Below are 8,421 nucleotides of genomic sequence, written 5' to 3' on the forward strand. Positions count from 1 at the left end.
AGCACGGCAACGGCCATCAACATACCGTCGCCGTGGCTACCAGCCACCCACCCACATTATGACCGTAGATGGAATTCGGCTACCGGAATTTGGAATACCGTCGACGGTCATGGCGGCGGACGGCAGTAAGGTGGCGCTGCTTCCAGCAGCAGCGCCACGCCAGCAAAACACCGCCGACCGTATCATGAGCAACGATACGGCCTGGCGGTGTTTTGCTGTCGGACGCTGCTGCTGTCAGCAGCGCTGAGTCCCATCTCCTGCCGGAGGACCCCCTGCGATCAGGTAAGTCAGGTTCTCCGAAAGGAGGGAGGGGTGGTGTGTGCGTGTGTGGGGGTGTTGTGTGTGTGTGTAGGTGTGTGTGTCTGTTTTTGTATGCATGCATACGCATGTGAGTTGTGTTGAATGCATGGGTGACTGACAATGTGAGTGTACGTGTGCGTTGTGTGTTGTGAATGCGTGTGTGCAACAATGTATGTTGGTGTGTGTTGCGGTGTGTGTGTATGTATGTATGTGTGCATGCGTGGGTGGATGTGTGTATGCGTGTGTGTATGATTGTGTATGTGTGCGCGTGTGGGTGTGTAAATGTGCAGGGGGCAGGAGAGGGAGGGGAAGGGTGGGGGAGGACGCTGGGGAGGGGTGCAGGAAAGGAATTCCCTGGCACTGATAGTGCCTACCACCATGGTTTTCGTGGCGGTATGATTGCCACGAAAACCATGGAGGTAGGCGGGGTCATAATCCCAAGGGTGGAATTGTGATGGCCGCCTGGCTGGAGACCGACGTCTACAGCCCAGCGGCCATTACCACCCTGGCGGACGGAGTGGTACAATGGCGGTTTGGCTTGAGCCAAACCACCAATGTCATAATTTGGGAAAAGGTACCGCCAAGCCTGTTGGAAGTACCTTACCCCAAATTACCGCCAATCGCCAGGGTCGTAGTGAGGGCCTAAATGTTTAAGTTACATTTTTTAAGAATAGACAGTGGTCCGTGGGGTCTCTGACTGCACTTAAAAAATATTTTAACATTTTCATAAAGGTTCCCATTTGCAAATGGATTATAATCAATTTTGAATTGGTGGTAAATCATTATTGTTTTGCGTGCAGAATTAGATCGCAAAACTTTCATACATACCAATGCAATTCAGTATCTCGAAGGGAAGATACTCTAAACACAAGCCTTCCAGATATCGATTCAGAATTGGGTCACAAACACGAATTGCAATTCGGTATCAAGTTGCTGACTCACAATTTGGTGTTTGTACTTTTAAATAGTTGCTTTGCAGTCCTAAATAGCTTGATTCTGCGAATTGAGTCATTTTCAACCTCAAAAAAGCTTTGTACTTCTGGCTCCTAGAGACTTACAGGTTGGCAGATGGAGACCAATAGGCAGGTCTAGTCCAGGTCAAATTGTCACTGTTCAGCTGGTGAGTTGGAGAAAGAGGCCTCTTGTAGCATACTGTGTCATTGAAACAGGAGGTCAGACTTATGACCCTTGGAGTCCACTACTTTGTTGGGTACAAGAGAAATCAGCTCCAGTCCTTCAAGGATTTTCTCAGGTCACAAACAGCAGGTTCAGTTCTCTCCTGATCTTCCTCAGGTGCAGGAGTGTTCTGAAGTGGCTGCCTGGATGTGCCACATGTATGCATGTTATGTGCTTGTGGGTAGGAATGATTACTGGACACAACGTAACCAATGTAGTAAATGTACACAAAGTTCTAAAACCAGCCAAAATGCAGGGTCAAGCAAAAGGCAAGAAATACATGGTAGCCAGAAAGAAAAGGGTGATTTCCTAGTGATTCTCATTTCTTTCCATACCCGTGTCCAGTAACCCTCCCTCTGCTCGCCTATATCACCTGCTCAGGACCATTGAATTTCTTGTACAAAGCCTTGCTGAGGACAGGCATAGGAACCAAGCTTCTTCTTTGCCAAATATAGGACTGACCACCTTGACTCTCATAGTAGGGGCAGTGGTGGTGATGGGTAATTTACCAGAAAGGGCATTTTATGTCCTGGCAATATGGTCCGAACACGTTTAGCCATGTGGGGCTCTTCCCTCACCTATGTCCATGCTGCTGCTGTGCCTAGTGGGCATCTCTCTGCTGCCTTACATCTAACTTCAGTATAATCCACAATGTGTATCAGCCCAGTGCTGCATGCTCACCTTGGTATTTTCACCGCAACAACCGTCTTGGTGCTACTTAGAGTATGCCTTGTGCTGAAAGCAGGTGGGAAGTGTGTGTGGAGAAACATCATGGGTGGACCTAGTAATTCCAGGCCCTGCAAGTTATTCCCCATCCCAGACCTAAAAACTCAAGACTTCTCAGTACAGGGTCAGAAATACCACCAAAAACTGGAAGACAGTGGACCTGCCAGGATCCGAATCTGTGACCATCAGGTCAAACACAGATGGCTGCAGTTGATGCTTTAGTGCACTGAGCAATTCCTAATCAAGGCATTAGGCCTACCTTTTTAAAAATAAGCTTCTGGTACCTCCTTTGCACTACATCCAGGCTGAACAATCACATAGAATGTATGGAAAGGTTTTTTATTTTAAGCGGGAATCACCACTTATATTTTAGAATCACTTACAGGACTTTCTAATTAAAGAAAGCGTTTTCCAAGGCCTGCAAGTGCTATCCTTACCCTTATAGATAATTGATCAAATAAGTAACTGTGTCTATTTCCTGGAAAATATATGTCGAAAAATCACTAGAATGTTCCTTCTTGGAGAATCTCAACAAGTCTATGGGCAACACCCGTAAAACCAAGTATGAAAAACTGATATCCAAGACTGAGTGCAGGTCTAAACCCACAAGAAGCTCTTTAGTTGAGATGGATTTTGTATGTGTAACCCACCAGCACTCGTTTTTGTGGACTGGGACTTATTTTTCATTATCAGATTTTAACTACAAACAAGAGAGAGGAAGGTAGAAAACAGTGAAAGAAGTAGAAAGAGAAAAGATGGAGACAGTGACAATAGGAGTCAGCAGAAATGAAAAATAATCTGAAAGAGTGAGATAAAGGGGCAGATAGTGTATGATGGTAGATGAAAGAGGCTTAAGGTGGAATGAAGACTCTGCAGTCTTGGTATCCGGCAACCCTGACATTCTGAGGAAAATGCTGCACCCGGAACGTATTATTTTATGAATTCAGCACTGTCTATTAGGGTGGCACACCCAACACATTTTTGTTGTTTAGATTTAAAAGTGGTACCTTGTTCATCAAATTCGTTTTATAATCGGTGCTTTTAAAATGCCTGATTCTTCACTGTGGGGTATGAAGCAGAACTTCAGAAACTGGAAAACTTCAGATGGGCATTGGCCGGAACAGTGGCGGAGGAGAGACCAACAAGCATTACAAAGCCAAACAGCCTCGCCTTTGTGACCTATGGATTTGGCAATGGTTCTTAGATGCACTGCACAGCATTCACAATGCTTAAAAAAAGGGCTTTGACTCAGCTGCCCACATCATTTTGTAGGTGTGGGCACCATGCATGTGCGAGCCTACAAAATGACACAGTCACCTTTTTTTCTTCTTGGTTAACAATCTGAGTTGAATTGGTAACTAAAAACAGGCAAAATGTTGCAAATATCAGGAGCGACAAACCTAAGATAGACAAGCTGAGACATGAATAAAAAGCAGGCAAATGAGAGCAACAAGGAAACCAACCAATGCTAAGCAATAGGTAAGCTCCAGGTCCCTCTATGTTCTTGGTAAGCCACAATATACATCACAACAGACTGCTTTACAACAGACTGGATATGCGCTATCAAGCAGGCTTGACCTAAAAATAATTCTACAAGTGTTTCACTGAGCTAAGGTGCACCAGCATGAAAGCTTGTTATGTTATTTTGGAGTTTGTACAAAACATGTAGGAAAAAATATTGTGTGGAAAAAATACTAGGTCAAGAATATCAAGGACAAAATTATTGGGAAGTTTTATGGGAAGCAAAATTTTACAATACTTAACTCCACATGCAAATATATATATATATATATATATCTGTTAGAAATGGGTTCTTCGGTTGGCAGTCAGGTCATCCCCTGTCCAAGCAAGGACCCTCACTCTAGTCAGGGCAAAGGAGAAACACACCAACTTCAGGATAGCCCAACAAAGCACAGTCACAGACAGGGGCAGCACTTCTCCTTGGCAAAGGTTCCTCTTGAATCCAGAAGTGATCTAATTGTTAGGGGTCTTGAGTCCAATACTTAAACCTCTTTCTACCTTTGAAGTTGGTAAACTTCAAAGGAAAGTCTCTCTTGCTGTCAAGATCCTGCCTTGCCCAGGCCAGGCCCCAGACACACACCAGGGGGTTAGAGACTGCATTGTGAGAGGGCAGGCTGAGCCCATTTAGGTTTAAGTGAGCACTCCTCCCTCCACTCTAGCACAGCTAGCACATCAGGATATGCAGGCTACACCCAAGCTCCCTTTGTCTCACTGTCAAGACTGACACAGCCCAACTGTCAAACTGACCCAGTCAGGGAATCCACAAACATACAGAATCACAGAATGGTTTAAGCAAGAAAATGTCTCCTTTCTAAAAGTGGCATTTTCAAACTAACAACCTAAAAACCAACTTCACTAAAAGATGTATTTTTAAATTGTGAGTTCAGAGACCTCAAACTCCATATTTCTATCTGCTCTCAAAGGGAATCTGAACTTTAATAATATTTAACCTCTTGGGTGCCTTGGACGAGATGATCTCGTCCAAGGCTACAGTTCCCCTGTGCCTTGGACGAGATCATCTCGTCCATGGCACAGGGGAACTTGGGGGCGCGCTAGCGCGCCCCCGTGCAACCCCCTTCCCCCCCCCAAGTCGGGGATGGAAGGGGAAGACCTTCCCCTTCCACCCCCGACCCCCCCCCACCCCCCCCCTGTGACAGGGGCCTCCCTCGTCGCGCTGGAAGCTCTGCTTCCAGCGCGATTGAAAAAGAAATGCAAAAGCATTTCTTTTTCAATCACTTGGGAGGCCCGGAGGGGCTTCAAAGGGAAGGAAAAGTATTTCCTTCCCTTTGAAGTCCCTCCGAGGGTTTCAAAAGCCGGATTGCTTGCAATCCGGCTTTTGAAACCCCACTAGACACCAGGGATTTTTTTTTTTTTCTTTGAAATTGACAAAAGGGAGCGACCCCTTGGGCAAGGGTCGCTCACAGGGGGGGCATTTTTTTGAAAAGGCCTTTTCTGCCCCCCCTGGGGGCAGATCGGCCTTATTAGGCCAATCTGCCCCCAGGGGGGGCAGAAACCTCTAGGCACCAGGGACCATTTTTTTTTTTTTTTTTTTTTTTTGTTTCATTTTTTTTATTGAGGTGGGGAGCGACCCCTTAGGCAAGGGTCGCTCCCCTTGGGGGAAAATTATATTTTGCCCATTTCTGCCCCCCTTGGGGGCAGATTGGCCTATTTTGATGAGGCCAATCTGCCCCCAAGGGGGGTAGAAACCACTAGACACCAGGGATTTCTTTTTTTTTTATTGTTATTGACAAAAGGGAGCGACCCCTTGGGCAAGGGTCGCTCCCAGGGGGGGCATATTTTCGGGAAAGCCTTTTCTGCCCGCCCTGGGGGCAGATCGGCCTACTATTAGGCCGATCTGCCCCCAGGGGGGGCAGAAACCTCTAGGCACCAGGGACCATTTTTTTTTTTTTTTTTTCATTTTTTCTTTTTTGGTGGGGAGCGACCCCTTAGGCAAGGGTCGCTCCCCTTGGGGGGAAATTATATTTTGGCCATTTCTGCCCCCCTTGGGGGCAGATTGGCCTATTTTGATGAGGCCAATCTGCCCCCAAGGGGGGTAGAAACCACTAGACACCAGGGAGTATTTTCTTTGCGTGAATTTCACGCAAAGGGAGCGACCCCTTAGGCAAGGGTCGCTCCCCTGGGGGGCAAATTGTATTTAGACCATTTCTGCCCCCCTGGGGGCAGATTGGCCGATTTTAGGTCAATCTGCCCCCAAGGGGGCAGAAACCACTAGGCACCGGGGATTTGTTTTTTGGCGCCAATGTCACGCAGGGGGAGCGACCCCGTAGGCAAGGGTCGCTCCCTGGGGGGGGGGGGTTGGGGGGGCAAATTTATTTTAGGCCATTTCTGCCCCCCCCGGGGGACAGATCGGCCTATTATTAGGCCGAACTGCCCCCTGGGGGGGGGGGGGGCAGAACACTCTAGGCGCCAGGGCAATTTTTTTTTTGTGTTTTTTTTTTTTTTTGTTTCTTTTTTTAGAGATGGGGAGCGACCCATCAGGCAAGGGTCGCTCCCCTGGGGGGGCAAATTATATTTAGACCATTTCTGCCCCCCTGGGGGAAGATTGGCCAATTTTAGGTCAATCTGCCCCCAAGGGGGCAGAAACCACTAGGCACCGGGGATTTGTTTTTTGGCGCCAATGTCACGCAGGGGGAGCGACCCCGTAGGCAAGGGTCGCTCCCGGGGGGGGGGGGGTGGGGGTTGGGGGGGCAAATTTATTTTAGGCCATTTCTGCCCCCCCGGGGGACAGATCGGCCTATTATTAGGCCGAACTGCCCCCGGGGGGGGGGGCAGAACACTCTAGGCGCCAGGGCAATTTTTTTTTTGTGTTTTTTTTTTGTTGTTGTTTCTTTTTTTAGAGATGGGGAGCGACCCATCAGGCAAGGGTCGCTCCCCTGGGGGGGGCAAATTGTATTTAGACCATTTCTGCCCCCCTGGGGGCAGATTGGCCAATTTTAGGTCAATCTGCCCCCAAGGGGGCAGAAACCACTAGGCACCGGGGATTTGTTTTTTGGCGCCAATGTCACGCAGGGGGAGCGACCCCGTAGGCAAGGGTGGCTCGGGGGGGGGGTGGTGGTTGGGGGGCCAAATTTATTTTAGGCCATTTCTGCCCCCCCGGGGGACAGATCGGCCTATTATTAGGCCGAACTGCCCCCGGGGGGGGGGGGGGCAGAACACTCTAGGCGCCAGGGCAATTTTTTTTTTGTGTTTTTTTTTGTTTTTTTTTGTTTTTTTAGAGATGGGGAGCGACCCATCAGGCAAGGGTCGCTCCCCTGGGGGGGCAAATTGTATTTAGACCATTTCTGCCCCCCTGGGGGCAGATTGGCCGATTTTAGGTCAATCTGCCCCCAAGGGGGCAGAAACCACTAGGCACCGGGGATTTGTTTTTTGGCGCCAATGTCACGCAGGGGGAGCGACCCCGTAGGCAAGGGTCGCTCCCGGGGGGGGGGGGGTGGGGGGTTGGGGGGGCAAATTTATTTTAGGCCATTTCTGCCCCCCCGGGGGACAGATCGGCCTATTATTAGGCCGAACTGCCCCCGGGGGGGGGCAGAACACTCTAGGCGCCAGGGCAATTTTTTTTTTGTGTTTTTTTTTTTTGTTGTTTCTTTTTTTAGAGATGGGGAGCGACCCATCAGGCAAGGGTCGCTCCCCTGGGGGGGGCAAATTGTATTTAGACCATTTCTGCCCCCCTGGGGGCAGATTGGCCAATTTTAGGTCAATCTGCCCCCAAGGGGGCAGAAACCACTAGGCACCGGGGATTTGTTTTTTGGCGCCAATGTCACGCAGGGGGAGCGACCCCGTAGGCAAGGGTCGCTCCGGGGGGGGGGGTGGGGGTTGGGGGGGCAAATTTATTTTAGGCCATTTCTGCCCCCCCGGGGGACAGATCGGCCTATTATTAGGCCGAACTGCCCCCGGGGGGGGGGGGCAGAACACTCTAGGCGCCAGGGCAATTTTTTTTTTGTGTTTTTTTTTTGTTGTTGTTTCTTTTTTTAGAGATGGGGAGCGACCCATCAGGCAAGGGTCGCTCCCCTGGGGGGGGCAAATTGTATTTAGACCATTTCTGCCCCCCTGGGGGCAGATTGGCCAATTTTAGGTCAATCTGCCCCCAAGGGGGCAGAAACCACTAGGCACCGGGGATTTGTTTTTTGGCGCCAATGTCACGCAGGGGGAGCGACCCCGTAGGCAAGGGTGGCTCGGGGGGGGGGTGGTGGTTGGGGGGCCAAATTTATTTTAGGCCATTTCTGCCCCCCCGGGGGACAGATCGGCCTATTATTAGGCCGAACTGCCCCCGGGGGGGGGGGGGGCAGAACACTCTAGGCGCCAGGGCAATTTTTTTTTTGTGGTTTTTTTTTTTTTTTTTTTTTTTTTTTAGAGATGGGGAGCGACCCATCAGGCAAGGGTCGCTCCCCTGGGGGGGCAAATTGTATTTAGACCATTTCTGCCCCCCTGGGGGCAGATTGGCCGATTTTAGGTCAATCTGCCCCCAAGGGGGCAGAAACCACTAGGCACCGGGGATTTGTTTTTTGGCGCCAATGTCACGCAGGGGGAGCGACCCCGTAGGCAAGGGTCGCTCCCGGGGGGGGGGGGGGTGGGGGGTTGGGGGGGCAAATTTATTTTAGGCCATTTCTGCCCCCCCGGGGGACAGATCGGCCTATTATTAGGCCGAACTGCCCCCGGGGGGGGGGCAGAACACTCTAG

The sequence above is a fragment of the Pleurodeles waltl genome, chromosome 12, assembly GCF_031143425.1.
Source record: "Pleurodeles waltl isolate 20211129_DDA chromosome 12, aPleWal1.hap1.20221129, whole genome shotgun sequence".
Taxonomy (NCBI): domain Eukaryota; kingdom Metazoa; phylum Chordata; class Amphibia; order Caudata; family Salamandridae; genus Pleurodeles; species Pleurodeles waltl.